The sequence below is a fragment of the Macaca thibetana genome, chromosome 11, assembly GCF_024542745.1.
Source record: "Macaca thibetana thibetana isolate TM-01 chromosome 11, ASM2454274v1, whole genome shotgun sequence".
Taxonomy (NCBI): Eukaryota; Metazoa; Chordata; class Mammalia; order Primates; family Cercopithecidae; genus Macaca; species Macaca thibetana.
Genome location: NC_065588.1, coordinates 105,976,501 through 105,995,515, shown reverse-complemented (window position 1 = coordinate 105,995,515; position 19,015 = coordinate 105,976,501). Strand labels below are relative to the sequence as shown.

The following is a 19,015-nucleotide window of genomic DNA, read 5'->3' as shown; positions in this document are numbered from 1 at the left end:
CCTTCTTTTTGTCATGATTTGAGCCCATCTGCGGCATTCACTGGGGAAAGAGCAAAGAAGGCCGACCAGAATGTCTCTCCATGTCTCCTACCCCACCCCTACTCCCTGGTCTCATCCTAGGGGGTGTGAACAGAGACCCCCTCGGTGGTGAGGGGCCTGAGGCACACAGGACAGTGGGAAGCGGTTGCTTAGTGGCTGAAAGGTGCAGTTGGAATTCAGACAATCCTGGATTTGAATCCTGAGGGCACCATCGGCAGGTATCTATCTCCTCAGGCAAACGGCTTTCACTGTGTGGAGCCTCAGTTTGTTGGTCTGCAAAAGGTAGGGGAGAAGACCCACCCAGGGAGGGGTGGATGAGATGAAGATGATGGGGAGGAGGGAAGAGGGGCTGACAGGCTGGCGCAGGAGGGGCTGAGAGGCTGGGATTTGCAGGGTTCCAACCCCACATGGTGGCCTTGGCTATATCTATACCTCAGAGACCCACTCCAGGCCCCCAGGGACCCAGACATTAACTCTTGGCCTAAACCAACCACCAGCTGGGCAAAGGGGAGGGGGCGGGGTTGAAGAGGGGACATGGAATGAAGGAAGGGAGAGAGCAGGGGAGGACAGCAGGGAGTGTGGGGAAGGAGAGGAAAGAAGTTTCTGCCTGGGGAGTGAGGAGGAGAGCTATGCTTGCTGTCTTTTGGACTCAGTAGTTCCCATTCGTAAAATGGGCACAATCAAATGGGGAAACTGATGCTCACTTCGCAAGGTTGCTGGGAAGGAAGACGTGAAGGAACCTACGGGAGAGCACTAGCTAAAGCTAGAAGCGCGTGGGTGGGAGGGCACGTGAAGTTAGTCTTGGAGGAGTCGGGGCCACATTGTGGGACTATTTATTGAACAGTTACTATGTTCCTGTACTGCCCAGCCCTCACAAGCCCTGTTGTGTTTAATCCCTACAACCTAAAGAGGCAGGGGAGGTTACTGCTGTCATTTTACAGATGAGAGAAGCAAGGCTCAGAGAGGCAAAGTCACCTGCCCTAGGTCACAGCTTACAAGTATGATAGAGCCACACCCAATCCTTTTGATCCTAGAGATCATGTCTTCTCCTTCTCCTTCTCCTTCTCCTCCTTCTTTTTGTAGAAGTGGGTTCTCACTATGTTGCCCACGCTGGTCTTGAACTCCTGGCCTCAAGCGTTCCTCTTGCCTCAGCCTCCCAAAGTGCTGGGATGACAGTACATGAGCCACTGTACCTGGCTGTCTTCTTTTTTTTTAAAAAAAGAAAATTTCACAACAGCTTTATTAAGATAGTCATATACCATACAATTCACCCACTTAAAGTATACTCTTCAATGGTTTTTATTTTATTTATTTACTTAATTTAAAAAATTTTTTTGAGTCTCACTCTGTTGCCTAGGCTGGAGTGCAATGGCGTGATCTCGGTTCACTGCAACCTCTGCCTCCCAGGTTCAAGCGATTCTCCTGCCTCAGCCTCCTGAGTAGCTGGGATTACAGGCACGCATTACCATGCCTGGCTAATTTTTGTATTTTTAGTAGATACGGGGTTTCACCATGTTAGCCAGGCTGGTCTGGAACTCCTGACCTGGTGATCCTCCCACCTTGGCCTCCCAAAGTGCTGCGATTACAGGCATGAGCCACCGTGCCCGGTCTTCAGTGGTTTTTAGTATAGTCATACATATGAGCAACCATCACCAGTCAATTTTAGAATATTTGCATCATCCTGTTTGGTTGGGTGTGGTGGTACGCGCCTGTAGTCCCAGCTACTCAGGAGGCTGAGGTGAGAGAATGTTTGAACCGAGGAGTTAGAGGGCGCAGTGAGCTGTGGTTGCACTTTTGCACTCCAGCCTGTGCGACAGAAAAAGAAAAAGCCCATACCCTTTAGCCATTACCCTTGGCCCCCCATCCTCCCTTCCCCCCAGCCCCGACAACCACTGATCTCCTTTCTGTTTCTATAGATTTGCCTCTTCTGACCATTTCATATAAATGGAATTATGTAATATGCGGCCTTTTGCATCTGGCCACTTAGCATCCTGTTTCCAAGGTTCATCCATGTTGTTGCATGACTCAGTACACCATTCATTTTATTGCCAAATAGTATTCCATTGTGTGGATATACTGTGTTTATCCATTGAGAATTTGAGTCATTTTTTTTTTTTTGGCTATTATGAATAATGCTGCTATGAACATTCAAGTTTTTCTATGGACGTAAGTTTTCATTTCTCTTGGTTATGTTCCTGGGGTGGAATTACTGGGTCATATGGGAACTCTAGATTTTTTTTTTTTTTTTTTTTTTTTTTTTGAGACAGGATCTCACTCTGTTGCCAAAGCTGGAGTGCAGTGGCACAATCTCAGCTCACTGCAGCCTCTGCCTCCTGGGCTCAAGCAATTCTTGTGCCTCAACCTCCTGAGTAGCTGGGATTACTGGTGCCTGCCATCACGCCCAGTTAATTTTTGTACTTTTTGTTAGGGGTTTCACCGTATTGGCCAGGCTGGTCTCGAACTCCTGGCCTCAAGCGATCCACCCGCCTTGACCTCCCAAAGCATTGGGATTATAGGCAGGAGCCACCGTGCCCAGCAGTAACTCTAGATTTAATATTTGGAGGAACTGCCAGATTGTTTTCCAGAGCAGCCAGCCCATTACACATTCCTACCAGCAGTGCGTGAAGATTCCAGCTTCTCCACTTCCTCACCCACACTTATGGTCTGTCTTTTTGAGATCATATCTATATATATATTTTTTTTCTAGACAGGGTCTTGCTTTGTTGTCCAGGCTGGAGTGCAGCTGCCCGAACACAGCTCACTGCAAGCTCGACCTCTGGGGCTCAAGTGATTCTCCTAAATGCTCTGATTACAGGTGTGTGCCACCGTGCCTGGCCAAGAAAATATTCCTGCTGGTCATGCTACACTGTAGAGTCTGCTGGGCTTGGGTTCAAATCTTACCAGCTGTGGGATCTCAGACAAGTGGCCTCTTTGTGTCATTATCTATAAAATGGCAGAATAATTCCTCCTTTCCAGGCTGTCAAAAGATGAACTGAATTGGTGGCAGGATCAGGACTATGCCAACTGTAAAGTGAGGTGCACGTGTCTTGTTTTTATAACTGGGTACCCTGGGTATAAAGTCCCTGAGATCCTGACCTGTCTGGCTCGCCAATCTCTCCCCAGTGTCTGGCACTGGACCTGGCATACAGTAAGCACTTGGTAAATGCAGACCCTTGGCTGCTGCCCAGGAACCTTTCTTAGGGGAGGTAGCTGAGTCCACCTGGGGCAGTCCAGGAGCTGCATGGAGAGCAAGGCTGCGCCCTACCTGTGGCTGCCACGTGACTCACAGCCAACGCTAAGGGCCTTGAAAGCCTTTCCTTCCCTAAGAGGAAAAGTTCTTTCTGGCCAGGCACAGTGGCTCACGCCTGTAATCCCAGCGTTTTGAGAGGCCAGGTTATGAGGATCACTTGAGCACAGGAGTTTGAGACCAGCTTGGGCAGCATAGCGAGACCCCACCTCTACAAAAAATAAAATTTGAAAAGCCAGGCTTGGTGACATGCACCTATAGTCCCAGCTCTTCAGGAGGCTGAGGCGGGAGGATCGCTTGAACCTAGAAATTTCAGGCTGCAATGAGCTATGATCAGGCAACTGCACTATAGCCTGGGCTACAGAGCAATACGCTGTCTCTAAAATGAAAAAAAAAAATAAAAATTAAACTTAAAAAGTACATTCATATTGTTGTGTGACCATCGTCGCCATCATTCATCTCCAGAACTCTTTGCATCTTACAAAACTGAAACCCTATGCCCAAAAAACAGCAATCTCCCATTCTCCTCTCCCCCAGCTCCATCAACCAGGATTTTTTTTTTTTTTTTTGAGATGGAGTCTCTCTCTGTTGCCCAGGCTGGAGTGCAGTGGTGCGATCTCGGCTCACTGCAACCTCCCTCTTCCAGGTTCAAGCAATTCTCCTGTCTCAGCCTCCCAAGTAGCTGGGATTACAGGTGCCCCCCACCACGCCCAGCTAATTTTTGTATTTTTAGTGGAGATGGGGTTTCACCATATTGGCCAGGCTGGTCTCGAACTCCTGACCTCAGACGATCTGCCCACCTCAGCCTCCCAAAGTGCTGGGATAACAGGTATGAGCCACTTCGTCTGACCCATCAACCAGTATTTTTAAAGCACCTACTAAGTGCCAGGTGCTAGACCTGTGGTCATGAACACGTTCCCTTGCTTCATGGGCACTGGTACCCATGTTTTAGGTGGGGAAACTGAGGCACAGAGAGGGAGGCTCTTGCCCACAGCTCCCACCACAGCTCCTTCTCCCATCAGTGGCAGGGCAGGATTTGAACCCTGGTGTCTGGTGCAGAGGCCAAGCTCCAGCTGCTTAGCCCAAGATGAGTCACTTCCCTGCACGGGGGCCTCAGTTGTTCCATCTATGAAACGGGGATCAGGAAAGAGTTGGGTTAGCGATGCTGATGCTGAGGACTCAGGCCCCTTCCCTCTGAGCTTAGAGAAGAGCAGGTCGCCATCCCCGGCCCCATCTCCTCCAGTTCCAGTCCCCAACATCAGCCTCCTTGTGGCTGGAAGCGCCCTTGCCATTCTCTTTGAAATTAAGACAGGCCTTTCTGCAGAAATGGGCCCCAGACTCACTCCTCCACCCTCAACCTGGCCCAGCCCCAAGCCCAGCCCTGAGGGTCCGCAGCAGATAGCTGTCTGTCGGGGAGGTGTGAGGGGCCCTGTGTTTACCTTCCTCTCCACTGCCAGACATCTGCCTGTTTACTCTGGACCCTCAGACGGTTCTCTTTACCACCCCAACCCCCACCATGGAAGGAGCAGCTTTCGGAGAGGCCACACTCCTCTCCAAGCTGCAGTTTCCCATTTGCAAAATGGGTACAGCAAACCCTACCTCACAGCCTGTTGCAAGAAAAGTTTATTTGGCAACACTTCTCCCTCTCATCCACTACGCTTCTGTGCTCAGTGAGTTAATTATTAGGGTTTGTTTCTTTGTAAATGTTTCACACTGGAGGTGAACACATCAATCGTATTCAGGGGTACACACACACACACACACACACACACACACACACACACTTTCTCTCTCTCTCTCTCTCTCTCTCTCTCTCCCCCCTCCAGCAATTATAAAATTTCACTTTCCAGCTGTTGGACCTCAGGGGAGATACTGCTATTTTCAAGCTGAGGAGGAAGGATCTACCCCACAGTCCCTGAGTGGGGTCAATTTAGTGAAAACACTAATAATGAAAATGGCATGGCTCTGGCCCAGGCGCAGTGGCTCACACCTGTAATCCCAGCACTTTGGGAGTCTGAAGTGGGAGGATCACCTGAGGTCAGGAGTTCGAGGCCAGACTGGTCAACATGGTGAAACCCTGTCTCTACTAAAAACACAAAAAATTAGCCTGGCATGGTGGCGCATGCCTGTAATCCCAGCCCCCAGGAGGCTGAGGCAGGATAATTGCTTGAACTCAGGAGGCAGAGGTTGCCGTGAGCCAAGATCGCGCCACTGTACACCAGCCTGGGTGACAGAGTGAGACTCTGTCTCAAAAAAAATTTAAAAAGCTCTGCACAACTGGGATGCTCCCAGCATCTTCACCGTGACTGTGAGGCGAGGACTTTTGTATGCCCCACTCTACAGGGGGATGTAGAGGCACTGAGGCACAAAGGTGAAGGGACTTGCGTAGGACTGCTGGGTTAGGGAGTCACAGAGCCAAGCTGTGGGCCCACTAGGCTTTCCAACCACCCTGGAGGAAGTGAGCTGCCCATCCTGTGGAGGTATTCAAGTGGACTCAGTGCTGGGTAGAGGGTATGGCTATGTGTTGGGGCCCATCTTTGTTATCTGATAAAAAATACATGGATGGGTGTGGTGGTTCATGCCTATAGTCTCAGTGGTTTGCGAGATTGAAGTGGGAGGATCACTTGAGGCCAGGAGTTTGAGACCAGCCTGCACAACATAGTGAGACCCCTCCCCTCCCCCACCCCCTTCTACAAAAAAATAAAAATTAGTGGGGTGTGGTGGTGCATGCCTGTCCCAGCTGCTCAGGAGGCTGAGGTGGGAGGATCACTTGAGGCCAGGAGTTTGAGGCTGTAGTGAGCCGTGATCGTGCCACTGCATTCCAACCTGGGTGACAAAGGGAGAACATGTATCAAAAATAATAATAATAATAATAATAAATAAACAAAAACACATTGAGCCAGGCACGGTAACTCACACTTGCAATCCCAGCACTTTGGGAGGACGAGGCAGGTAGATCGCTTGAGCCCTGGAGTTTGAGACCAGCCTAGGCAACATAGTGAGACCCTATCTCTGCAAAAAATTTAAATAAAATTAGCCAAGCCTGGTGGTGGGCGCCTGTGGTCCCAGTTACTAGGGAGGCTGATACGGGAGGATTGCTTGAACTCTGGTGGTTGAGGCTGAAGCGATTCATGATCACACCACCGCACTCCAGCCTGGGCAACAGAGTGATACCCTGTCTCAAAAATAACAGCAACAAAACATATTGATTGCCTATTCCGAGGCAGGCTTCGCTGTAAGCACTGGGTGAAGACCAAGGAGAGCAGCTCACATTTATTTACCCCTGAACCATCTCTATGGGCCATACCCGAGGGTAGGGACCTCCGGCAACTCCTTGGAGGGAATTGTCTGCTGAATGAATGAATAAATGAGCAAACACGTGGAGGAATAGGCGGGGACGCCCATGAACAAACTAGGACACAGACCCAGGGCGGCCCGAAATCACAGAGCAAGATCGAATCGGAGCCGATTCCAACCAGAGCCCGCTCCAACGACCGTCTGCCGCTCTATCCAGGGATCGCGACACCCATTTTCCAGGCGAGGAAACTGAGGCCCTGACCCTGCACCTTCCCCGCAGGGGGGGCCCTCGCCGGGCGGACGGGGTGCGAGCAGGGGCCGCCCCTTCCAGGGCCTGCGCTCGGCGGGGTCCGCGGGCCGGCGGGTGGGCGGGGAGCAGGCCGGGGGCGGCGCGCGGCTGGAATCTGAGCCGGCGGAGGAGGGACCCGCGGGCGGACGGGCGCCGGGCGGGCCCGCCGGGATTCAGGAAACGCGGAGCTCCCGGCCGCCGGCGCCCAGCCGTCCCGGAGGTGAGTGGGGCCCGGGCCCGGGAGGGGCGGCCCAGCCGAGGTCCCCTTGCGCCCCTGGGGACATCTCCGTGGCCCGTCCGGCTCCGGGGGGTCCCGAGGCTCCAAAGTGCGGAGCGGGGGCGCGGGAGGCGGGAGGCGGGAGGCGCTAGGTTCCGTAGGCGCCAGCCTCTCCGCTAAGTGCCCTTGGGCAGGACAACGGCTCTTTGGGCCTCGGTTTTATCACCTGTGAAATGGGCACCAACGTGGGGCCTGGGGTAGCAGATCTGGGGGGAGGGTGGTCCGGTTCCCCTGACCCCAAGCCAGGGAACCAAAGGCCCGGAGCCCTGCAGCCCACCTTAGGAGACTTGGAAGAGGGATTTCGGAGGACCTAAGGTTTGCCCTTGGCCTCTGAGCATGTCGGATGGAATTTGGAGTCTGGAGCTTCCAAAGGCTTCTTCTTGGTTACTGAGTCCCAGAGAGATGGCTGTTTCCTCCAAGAGGCATGAAAATCTTTAACCTCTAGTTCTGCCCTGGACTCTCAGGACGTCCCGGGGGCGGGTGGCGGGGCTGGGGGTGGGGCGGGGAGAGAGAGGCTCCCACACTCCCCACTAGCCTGGAAACACCAACCACAGACACATTCATCGAGCCACCCACTGCCCCAGCCGGCCCCAGCCATTCCCTCTGTCTGTCCTCTCTGTTGTGCAGATGGGGAAACTGAGGCTTAGGTCGGGGATCTAGACAATTGGGATTTAAACCCAGGGGCTGTCCAGCCCCAAAGCCCTTCCCACCACACCAGGTGTCCTGTCCTGGGACCAGCTGTGCACACAGGGCCTGGTGCCCATGGAGTGCCTGGGAAGTGGCAGGGCAGAGGTGGGTCCTGTGGCTTTTCTGTCTCAGCTTCTAAAACAAGGGCCTCTGCTGGGGGCAGGGGGGCCGTGAACCCCTGAAATGCTAGGCAGATACCCTATGGGGGCTTTGTTCTGGGATGCTAAGAACTGCTTGAGGATTTAAGATTTGCCACTTTGGCTCCAGAGCAAGGGCAGAGGGTAACTCGGGGCTGGCTCCTGAGGAGGGTGACGAAGTGGGCTTTTGGGGGAGCATGGGTAGAAAGGTCAGGCCTGGGTCATTTGCGAGGCTGAGTGGGTCTGTGTGGGGCCCGGGGTGTGCTCTGTAGTCCCCTGCTGTGTGCCCTTGGCCTAGTCCCCTAGCTGTCTGAGCCTCTGTGTTCTCTCCTCTGTAATACTGGGGTGCCTGAGGGCAAGCCCCCAGGGCTGTCGTGAGGACCGATGACCTTCCAGGAACCTGGCACAGTCACTGTTGGCTGCCGTCATTGTTTTACCAGCTGTTGTTGCCCCAAACATTTTCTTAACAAAGAGGGTGAAAAAGTCAATTGGCCTTTCTCTAGTTCGTTCTGTTTGAAGAACAAGGGGAACCAGAAAGCCTGGACACCCACCTTGATTGGTGAATTGCAGGGGGAAGGGGTCCCAGACACAAATGGCAAATGGCAGTCATAGATCAGGGCGGTTCACTTTGTAAGACCAAGGTGGGGCTGTTTTGAAATGGAGGTAACCAGGGAATGGTTGCCTGAACAAAAAGCGTGTGATGCCCCCAGGAGGGATGTTTCACCTAAGCTCCTGTGAGGATGGCTGGGATTCCCCAGGTGAAACCCAGACACTTTATATCTGGGGAAGGGGCTGTGGAGGTTCCTCCTGCCTCATCTGGTGCCAGCCGTGCCTCTGCCACTTACTGCCTCCTCCAGCAAATGCTCTCTGCAAGGTCACCCATGCCAGCTCTGGACTGGGCACTGGAGCACTGAGACACTTCGAATCCCAGCCTCGCTCTAGCTTGAGGGGTGTGAAGGGAAGAAGGATTTTCCCTTGTGGCCCCGGGGAGGAGCTCCCACACCTGACTTGTGGGCATCTAGCAAGATGTGCGTGGATGGCCAACGCTTAGTAAATGTATGCTGTGGAATGGATGGGGTCAGGGGAGAATGCTGTAGGGTAGGAGGACTGGCCCAGGAAGGACCCATGAGGGCTTGGTCAAGGTAGTGTTTGAACCACACCTTGAAGAATAAATGCAAAAGTAGAGGAAAGGGTATTCAGGCAAAGAGAATGGCACTAGCAGAGACATGACTTTTACCTGTTACCAGGTGGCTACACCTGGGGTTTATAGAGCAGAGAAATCGTTCTGTTTGTCTGGAGTTTGTGACGTGACTGGAAAGGGTGAGGGATCAGACAGGCAGGGGCTAAGTCAGACCCAGAGGCCCAGAAGTCCCACCTGGGAGTGACATGGTTGTTTGTGTGTTCTAGAAAGGTCCCTTTGGCTGCAGAGTGGGAAAATTGGAGGAGCTCAGAGAGGCTGGCCCCAAGGCTGGGGAAGTCATCCAAGCTCCGAGTGGAGAGGGGCAGCTGGAAGGAGATGTAGGAGGGAAGGAAACACACAACTGAGCCTCATGTGCCTGGCACATAGTAGGTGCTCAGTCAGTATCTATGGCATGGTTGTCTGAACAAATACTTTTGAGTTGGTCAAAGTCCTCTGAGTTCCTTCCTCTGTACCTAGGGGGATGGGGTCCACATGAAGTGGGTATCTCTACCCCATGCAGGCCCTTGACCCTGCTGTCTGCCTCAGTTTCCCCCATTTGACTTTGGGAAAGACACTCCAGTCCATTCTCCAAATTATAGGGACCCAGGTAACAGCTCCTCTTGTCACAGATAGAGTCCGGGGAGTCGAGAAAACATTTATTTTATGGCAGTGGGCCCTCTGGAATGCTCCGCATCACCAATTTGGAGCAGAATTCACCTGTTAAAGATTAATTCAGATCTCTTGAGATAACTCGTGGTCTTAGGCCCTGTGGCTGCTGTTCTGAACTCTGGGTACAAGGTTCTGTCTGGCTTTAGCCAACCCTGGGTTGCATTAACAATTATTATGACAGTGGCAAGCCTTTATTGAGCACTTACTGTGTGCCAAGCACTGAGTCAAGCACTCTCAGCATATTTGGATACAAAACTATTTTCGTCCCCATTTTTCAGAGGGCGGAATGAAGTCTGGAGGGTGAAGTCGCTTGCCTAGGTTCTCTCAGCTGAGAAGGGGCAGAGCTGGGACCTGAATCCCATTTGTCCGATTGCAAATCCATTCCTTCACCTGTAAGGTGGCCCATCCCCATTTGTCTGGACCCTCTCTGGGGTGCCTGGGGTCATGGGGGAGCTACCAGAGATAGGAACCTGAATTGGCTGGGTGCAGTGGCATACACCCATAATCCCAACACTTTGGGAGACTGAGGTGGGTGGACTGGTCAAGCCCGGGAGTTCGGGACCAGCCGGGCAACATGTTGAAACCCCGTCTCTAGAAAAAATACAAAAATTAGCTGAACATGGTAGCATGCACCTGTAGTGCCAGCTACTTGAGAGGCTGAGGCGGGAGGATCGCTTAAGCCCGGGAGTCAGAAGTTGCAGTGAACTGCGATTGCACCACTGCGCTCCAGAGTGACAGATCCTTTCTCAAAACAAAGAACCTGAATTGCACAGACAGGCCTGGGCTTACACTGCATCCGCATGTTTGAGACAGGCCTGCTGTTCCCCCCGGAGGAGCTTGGGGAAGCCACCTGGCCTCTCTGGGCTTCCATTTCCTCCTCTGTCAAAGGGACTCTCGTCCCACTTTGCAGGGATGATCCAAGGCACCTGGATGGGGCTCTGAAGCACAGCTCTTCTGCCTCAGACTGTGTTGGCTCCCCTTGTCCCCAGGCCCATTCCAGGGCATGTTTTCTTCCAGCTCGTCCCCCGGACATCCTCAGAGAGCCCCTCCATGCCAGGTGGGTGGGTGGAAGGTATTGGGGGCAAAGCTAGACTTGCATTTGGGCAGATAATGATATGTTTTCAGCAAGGAAATATTTATGAGCATGGACTGAGCGCCAGGAGCCATCAACATTTTTTACTTTCTTGATTTAATGCTTGAAAACTAGGGCTGGAGCCCAGCTGCCCAGGTTCCAATCCCAGCTTCCAATAAGTTCCGTTATTCCTTTGGCCTCGGTTTCCTCATCTGGACGAAGGGGATAAGGTAACGCCTGCCTTGCTGAGAGGTTGTGGACAGTCTTCAGCACAACCTCTAGTATTTAGTTTAAAACTAGCATCTATTGCCTGATGTGCACTTTTTATTTTCATTTATTATTTTTAGAGACAGGGTCTCAGTCTGTTGCCCAGGCTGGAATGCAGTGGTGTGATCATAGCTCACAGCAGCCTTGAACTCCTGGGCTCAAGTGATCCTCCTACCTCAGTCTCCCAAGTAGTTGGGACACACCCAGCTAATTAAATTTTTTTTCAGAGACAGGGGTCTCACTATGTTGCCCAGGCTGGTCTCGAATTCCAGAGCTCAAGTGATCCTCCTGCGTTGGCCTCCCAAAGTGCTCAGATTACAGGCCTGAGAGCTGATGTGCATTTCGATGGTGTCACAGCTTCCCCACTGCTGGGGGTGGGCAAGGGCAGGAATGCCAAGCCCCATTTTACAGCTGAGGAAACTGAGACTCAGAGAGGAAGCAGTTTACTTAGGGATGCCCAGCTGGCTCATGACAGAACTGGAACTGGAAGCCAGATCTGAGTGACACTGGTGTCCTTGGGTCCATGAAAAGCCCAGTGGTCAGCTTAGCTTCTTGCGTGGAAAGCTACGGTAGGCTCACCCATCTTGGCATTTGAGCCACCTCAGCTTACCTCCCAGCTCTGCCAGTTGCTGCTCTGTGACCTCGGGAAGTGGCTTAACCTCTCTGTTCCTGGGCTTTGCTGAGGTCAGAGCTCTGCCAACTTGGGGAGGGATTTGGGTTATTCTGGCTGCCGCTCTTGTTCTGGCCTGGGCTCCTTCTGCCTTGGGTGCCCTTGGATCCCATGATCTGGCACCCCAGTGGCTGGACAGGAATGAGGAAGGGACAGGGCCTCACTTTCAATGTGACTCTGACTTCCTTCCCACCCTTAGCCCCTTCCTGACCATTGGTTTCCTCTTTTTGCCCCGAGCCCTGGCCACTGCTGGCTGTGTGACTCCAAGGAGGTCACATCCCCTCTCTGAGCATGTGTCCTCATCGGCGAGGGAGGATCACATGAGACCACGCCAGGCGCACAGGAAGCCCTTGCAAGTCTCCAGATGAGGTCAGGGTGTTGGGAAGGCCACAGAAGGAGGCGGGGGCTCAGGGGACAGACAGGCGGGCCATTGACCAAACAGGAATATCCTTCTATTTCTTTGGTTAGTGAGTAACAGCTGCCGCTCCTGTCCACCCACCCTGCCCCTTGCACAAAGAGCTCCTCAGTCTCACCGGGCGCCCGTTTTCCCCCGAGGGTGGAGTGGCCTGGGTTCCACCAGCTTGACCGAGTGGGCTGGCCAGCTTCTGAGACCGTTCCCTCTGTGTGTGTGTGTGTGTGTGTGTGTGTGTGTATTGATGTACATGTGTATGTGTGTGTGTATGTCTATGTGTGTATGTGTATATATGTGTATGTGTGTATATGTGTATGTGTGTACATGTATGTGTATGTGTGTACATGTATATGTGTGCATGTATGTCTGTGTGCACGTGTGTGCATATGTGTATGTATATACGTATATGTATATGTGAATGTGTATGCATGTGTGTGCATGTGTCTATGTGTGTGTGTGTATATATGTATGTGTGTATTGTATGTATGTTTATATGTGTATTGTGTGTATGTGTATATGTGTGTAATGTGCATATGTATGTGTGTGTATTGTATGTGTGTATGTATGCGTATATGTGTGTAATGTATGTATGTGTGTGTATTGTATGTATGTGTGTGTATGTGTATTGTGTGTATGTGTGTGTAGTGTATGTGTATATGTGTATAATGTGTGTATGTAAGTGTGTGTATTCTGTGTATGTGTATATGTGTGTAATGTGTGTATGTGTGTGTGTATTGTGTGTACGTGTGTGTTTATGGAGGGTGGGCTCCGTGGGCTTTGGGCTGAGACCTCAGCAGGTGAGGGTGGGACAGGGGGCATGGGGCTGACTGACCCATGGGTCTGGCTCACTCATGTCCCCCCTTGGCACACAGGAGGGGCTCAGGAATACCTATAGATAGAGTGAAGGGATGAATGAAGGAAGGAATGAGTGACTGGACGAGCCAGCCAGGCAGGGCATCAGAAGGAAGCGCCTGCTCAGATACAGGCTCTGGCTCTGAGACCGAGTTTGCATAGGTGAGTGTCCTGGTCTTGTTGAGCCTCAGTTTCCTCATCTATAAAATGGGCTCACAATAGTTGTCCTCATGAGAGGTATTGGTCTCATAGGCCAGAAAGCCCCACACATAGTAGGTGCTCAGTAAGCTGTCTGTTAAAAGATGGAAGGGAGGAAGCTAATTAGTTAGTTGGGCAGAGGTTCACTTGGGGGACCTGTCTGCTCTGGAGAGAATGACTAAGCCCATCTTTCACTCCTTCCCTCTGTGTTCATTCATTCATTAATTCATTCATTCATCCAGCAAACACATCTTGAGCAGCTGTTATGTGCCAGGCCCTGTTCCAGGCATCTGGGCTCAGCAGTTACCAGCAGGGAGTCCCCTCGCCCTAGAGCTTTTGTCTGAGTGACATCATCCCCAACGCAGTGCTTTGCGGCCACATTGTGAGACTCTGATACCACAATGACAAGCAACCCAGCGGTGGGGACTGTGATGAGCTCCTTTCACAGGCGAGGAAACTGAAGCTCGGGGCCACACAGTTACTAAATGGCAAAGCCAAGAGTCAGACTCCAAGCCTGTCACCATTGTGCCACCCGTCCTGCTGCGTTCCAAGGGACATTGCGTTGAGAAGGGGGCTCCCAGGGAGAGGGGATGGTAGCCCCCAAAGGGATGAATGAACTCAGATGGATTTAAAAGCAAATGGTTGGAATTTTATGCACATTCACTTCCTGTAGAGTGTGGCCTCAGTTAAATCTCATTCTTTCTGATCCTCCGTTTGTTCATCTGTGAAATGATAACAATAACACCTACCTCAAATGAGAGAGAAATGTGAAAGTGCTTAGCCTATGATTGGCATTGGTGAAACCTCCTTTCTCCCGGGACTGAGTTTGTACATCTGGGAATGGACACAATAATATTTCATCTCTATAGTTACTATTTGGATTAAAACAGATAGAAGGGGCCAGGCACAGTGGTTCATGCCTGTAATCACAACACTTTGGGAGGCCAAGGTGGGTGGATCACGTGAGCCCAGGCATTAGAGACTAGCCTGGGCAGTATAGTGAGACCCCATCTCTACAAAAAATACATTTTAAAAGCAGGCATGGTGGCTGGGCGCAGTGGCTCACGCCTGCAATCCCAGCATTTTTGGAGGCCGAGGTGGGCGGATCATGAGGTCAGGAGATCGAGACCACAGTGAAACCCCGTCTCTACTAAAAAAAAAAAATACAAAACATTAGCCAGGCATGGTGGCGGGCGCCTGTAGTCCCAGCTACTCAGGAGGCTGAGGCAGGAGAATGGCATGAACCCAGGAGGTGGAGCTTGCAGTGAGCCAAGATCGCATCACTGCACTCCAGCCTGGGTGACAGAGCGAGACATCATCTCAAAAAAAAAAAAAGTAGGTAGGCATGGTGGTACATGCCTGTGGTCCCAGCTCCTAGGGAGGCTGAGGTGGGAGGATTGCTTGAGCCTGGGAGGTCGAGGCTGCAGTGAGCCATGATTGTGCCACTGCACTCCAGCCTGGGTAACGGAGACATACCCTGTCTCAAAACAAAAACCAACCAAGTGGGAGGTGCTGTGTAAAATGTGCCATGGAGGGTAGGCATTACTGATGGTAGCATTGCAGGCATTAGCCTCAGTCGTAATTCCAAGCAGTTAACCCCTGAGGCAGCAGCCTACTGTTGGCACAGACTGGTGTTGAGGTGGGCTGGGACAGAGGAAGGATCTCAGACTGGTTTTCTGCTGCCTCAGGCTCCCTTCCCCGACTCCCACCCCATCCATTCATCACGGGCGCCTGCCCTCTTCCCCCTTCTCTGATTTGGCAAACTCGGGACTTTTGCACCTGGAAGTGGGGTAGAGGAATGTATGCATGGACGAGTGTCCTGTCCCTTCTGGTCCTCAGTCTCCCAGCTGGGAAGCAGCCCTTGTCCTGACAGCCTTCCAAAGGTGACGGAAGATGAACATGAGGTGGCAAGGAAACCCTTTCCAAAGGTGAGGTCTGTGCAGTCACAAGCCCTGGTTTTGGAGCTGGGAAGTCTGGGTTCCAGTGCCTGCTCAGTTCTGACCTCCCTGGACCTCAATGTCATCTTCCCCCACCCCCACTGTAAACTCAGGGAATGTTAGCAAGAATGGCAAAGAAGCTGCTATTCATTGAACACTTCGTGTTTGCCAGGCACTACGCTGAAGGCTCGAATTATCACATTTAATCCTCACAATAGCCCTTTGGGGTAGGAGCTGTTATTTTATTTTGTAATATTTAAAAAAATAAATAAATTTATTTTTTGTAGAGATGGGATCTCACCATGTTGCCCAGGCTGGTCTCGAACTGGGCTCAAGCGATCCTCCCACCTTGGCCTCCCAAAGTGTTGGGATTACAGGTGTGAGCCACTGCACCCAGCCTTATGTTTTAGTTTAAAGCATGAATGTACAGTACACCAAATAACTATGGAGCAAATACGGCTTAACCCCACCCAGCTCGTAGTAATTATTGTCCCCATTTTACAGATAAGAGAGAAGGCAGGCCTAAGGTTTGTTTTGTTTTTTTGAGATGGAGTCTCTTGTCGCCCACGCTGGAGTGCAGTGGCGCTCTCTCAGCTCACTGCAACCTCTGCCTCCTGGGTTCAAGCGATTCTAATGCCTCAGCCTCCCAAGTAGCTGGGATTACAGGCGCCCGCCACCACACCCAGCTAATTTTTGTATTTTTAGTAGAGATGGGGTTTCACCATGTTGGCCAGTCTGGTCTTGAGCTTCGGACCTCAAGTGATCCGCCCACCTCAGCCTCCCAAAGTGCTGGGATTACAGGCATGAGCCACTGCGCCCAGCTGGCCTAAGATTTTGGCGCCTCCCTCCTCCCAGGCTGGAGCTGGGTAGCATATTCTCAAGCACAGCTGGCTGAGAGGGTGGAATCCTGGGCTATTCTCTGATGGGAGGGAAGCGAGGTAAGGGAAGAAGGACCTGGAGCCTCCTGGGCTAGTGACTTTGTATCCTTGAGCCCCTAGTACGTGCCAGACCCTGTTTGAAACCCTTTACGTGGCTGGGCGCGGTGGCTCACGCCTGTAATACCAGCATTTTGAGAGGCTGAGGCAGGCGGATCACCTGAGGTCAGGAGTTCGAGACCAGCCTGGCCAACATGGTGAAACCCCATCTCTTCTAAAAATACAAAAATTAGCTGGCGCAGTGGTGGGCGCCTGTAATCCCAGCTACTAGGGAGGCTGAGGCAGGAGGATTGTTTGAACTTGGGAGACGGAAGTTGCAGTGAGCCGAGATTGTGCCACTTACACTCTAACCTGGGTGACAGAGCAAGATCCTGACACACACACACACATACACACACACACACACACACACACAAAGAAAGAAAGAAAGAAAAGAAACCCTTTATGTGTGCTTAATCCCCATGACATTCCCATGTTGCAACAAGGAAACTGAGGTTCTGGGAGGGAAGTGACCTGCCCGAGGTCACTAAGCCTGGAAGGGTCATTTAAATGTAATTCACATACTCATAACTCAGTCTTTTAAAACGTACAATTCGGTTGGTTTCTTAGTATATTCAGAGTTGTAGAGACATCAGCAGTATCTCATTCCAGAACATTTTCATCACCCCCGAAAAAGGACTCTGTACCCGTTAGCAGTCATCACTCTCCGCTCCCAGCCCCTGGCAGCAACTCATCTGCTTTCTGTCTCTATGGATTTGACTCTTCTGGCATTTCATATAAATGGAATCCTGCAATATGTGGCCTTTTGTGCCTGCAAGGTGCATGCTCTTAACCGTTAAGCCACACGGCCTCTTGGTGGCTCCTGCCCCGGGGCTGGGACCCTCAGAAATGACTTGGTCCGTGTGAAAGCTCAGAGGGGCATCTGTGTGTGCTGTCAGCCAGCATCCCTCCAGCCAAGGGCTTGCAGAATGACCAAATGACTGCCGTGCACACTGGCCTTGCCCTCCGTGGGGCCCGGTGAGTCACCCCAGACCTGCCCTGCCTGGGTGGTGTGAGTGCATGGGGTGGGGGCCCAGCAGGACACTGGAGCTCTGTCTGTCCTGGACAGGCGGCCACTGTGCAGCAAACAGGAAGCGGGCTGGGCCGAGACCTGCTAGGTAAATACAGGCTGGCCGGGGAAGCTGCTGGGCATGGCATGATGCCCCCCTACCACTGCCGCCTGCCAGGGGCCTGGGAGCCGTGCGTAGCCTGGCAGGCAGGTTTTGCCTGGCCAAGGAGCTGAGCTGCCACTTCTAGGTGGCTACCAGAATCTACCTCCAAGGCTCTGGCTTCGGCCGCTGTGCCTTCTCTAGGAGTCATTGCGTTCCTTGGTCCTCAGTCCTTTTGTTCATCTGTTCCCCTAATGATACTGATAAATAGTACACTGATACCGAAGATTCCAACAGCAGCCATTCTTGACTGAAATGCATGCTGTGTACCAGGCACCAGGCTCAGTGTTTTGCATGCTTTATTTCATTTAACCCTCACGACACTTCCCTTGGGGTAGGTGCTAGGATCATTGCCATTTTGCAGGTGAGGAAACCAAGGCATGGGAAGGCCAGGTGACTTGCCCAGAGCTGGTGAACTGGTGGTTCACCAGGGACTGCGATCCACCCCCCACTCCATTCTTTCTAAAGCTCCTCCCTCCCAGAGTTCCTTTGTCTTTATATAGTGTCCATCAAAGGTACAGGTCCTGGGGATGCATGGGTTCTAATCCTGCTTCCCCCTTTCTGGAGCAAGGCAATGCCAGACAAGTGACTTTGCCTCTCTGAACCTCAGTTTTCTTTTTTTTTTTTTTTTGAGACGGAGTCTCGCTCTGTCGCCCAGGCTGGAGTGCAGTGGCGCATTCTTGGCTCACTGCAAGCCCTGCCTCCCGGGTTCACACCATTCTCCTGCCTCAGCCTCCCGAGTAGCTGGGACTACAGGCACCCACCACGATGCCCAGCTAATTTTTTGTATTTTTAGTAGAGAGGGGGTTTCACGGTGGTCTCGATCTGCTGGCCCTTGTGATCCGCCCGCCTTGGCCTCCCAAAGTGCTGGGATTGCAGATGTGAGCCACCGCGCCTGGCCGAGCCTCAGTTTTCTTACCTGGAAGGTGGGGAGTGGGTGGACAGGTCTGGGACTTTCTAGTCATAGCAAAGCTCAGAGTCCTTGTCTTCCTAGTACCTTCCTACCCACATGTGCCCTGCAAGACTGAGCTGGAATGGCAGGCACTCGCAGTGTGTTTATTTGAGAGTACCACAGGAAGTGAGTGCCCCCCAAATTGGCCAAGGAGCCCCAGGACGGAGGGAGGTAGAAGCACACTGGGTCTGTCTGGGAGCCTGAGCACCTTCTCTGTGGGCTCCTTCCTACACATGGATTCCTCCCCCACCCACCTCCCCGCTGCCCACCCACTCACCCATCTCTTCTTCCTGCTTTCCTTCTCCCTGTGCCCCAGGCCACACCATTCCTCTGTGCGCCCTGCACTTTCCCCTCCGCACCTTTGTCCTTGACACCTCCTCTGCCCTTTATCCTCCTCCTCCTCCTCCTCCTCCTCCTTGCAGCCTCCCCCACTCCCCATCAGGATTCCGGCTGCCCTTGCTCTGCAACCTCACCTGGAACTTCAGGTCCCTGGTCTTACAGCCTAAAATAAACCAAATATTCATTGACACCTCATTTTGCTTCAGCACCATGTTGAATGCTGGGGACACAGGGGACACGAAATAGTCCCTACCACATGGAACTAAAACTCTGGAGACGAAGAGAGAAGATGAATCAAAGAATAATATATTGGCCATGCACGGTGGCTCACGCCTATAATCCCAACACTTT

General features: G+C 52.2%; 2 protein-coding genes across 2 annotated transcripts in view; both read left to right on the top strand.

Annotated features, from left to right (window-relative positions):
• Nucleotides 1-7,025: 7,025 nt before the first annotated feature.
• Nucleotides 7,026-19,015, top strand: part of TRPV4 (transient receptor potential cation channel subfamily V member 4) — a 52,088-nt gene continuing 40,098 nt past the window's right edge. The window contains exon 1 of the mRNA XM_050749674.1: nucleotides 7,026-7,092. The gene's annotated coding sequence lies outside the window, so the exon portion shown is untranslated. The remainder of the gene's footprint in view (nucleotides 7,093-19,015) is intronic.
• MMAB (metabolism of cobalamin associated B) overlaps nucleotides 8,544-19,015 on the top strand; it is a 282,131-nt gene continuing 271,659 nt past the window's right edge. The window contains exon 1 of the mRNA XM_050749939.1: nucleotides 8,544-8,547. The gene's annotated coding sequence lies outside the window, so the exon portion shown is untranslated. The remainder of the gene's footprint in view (nucleotides 8,548-19,015) is intronic.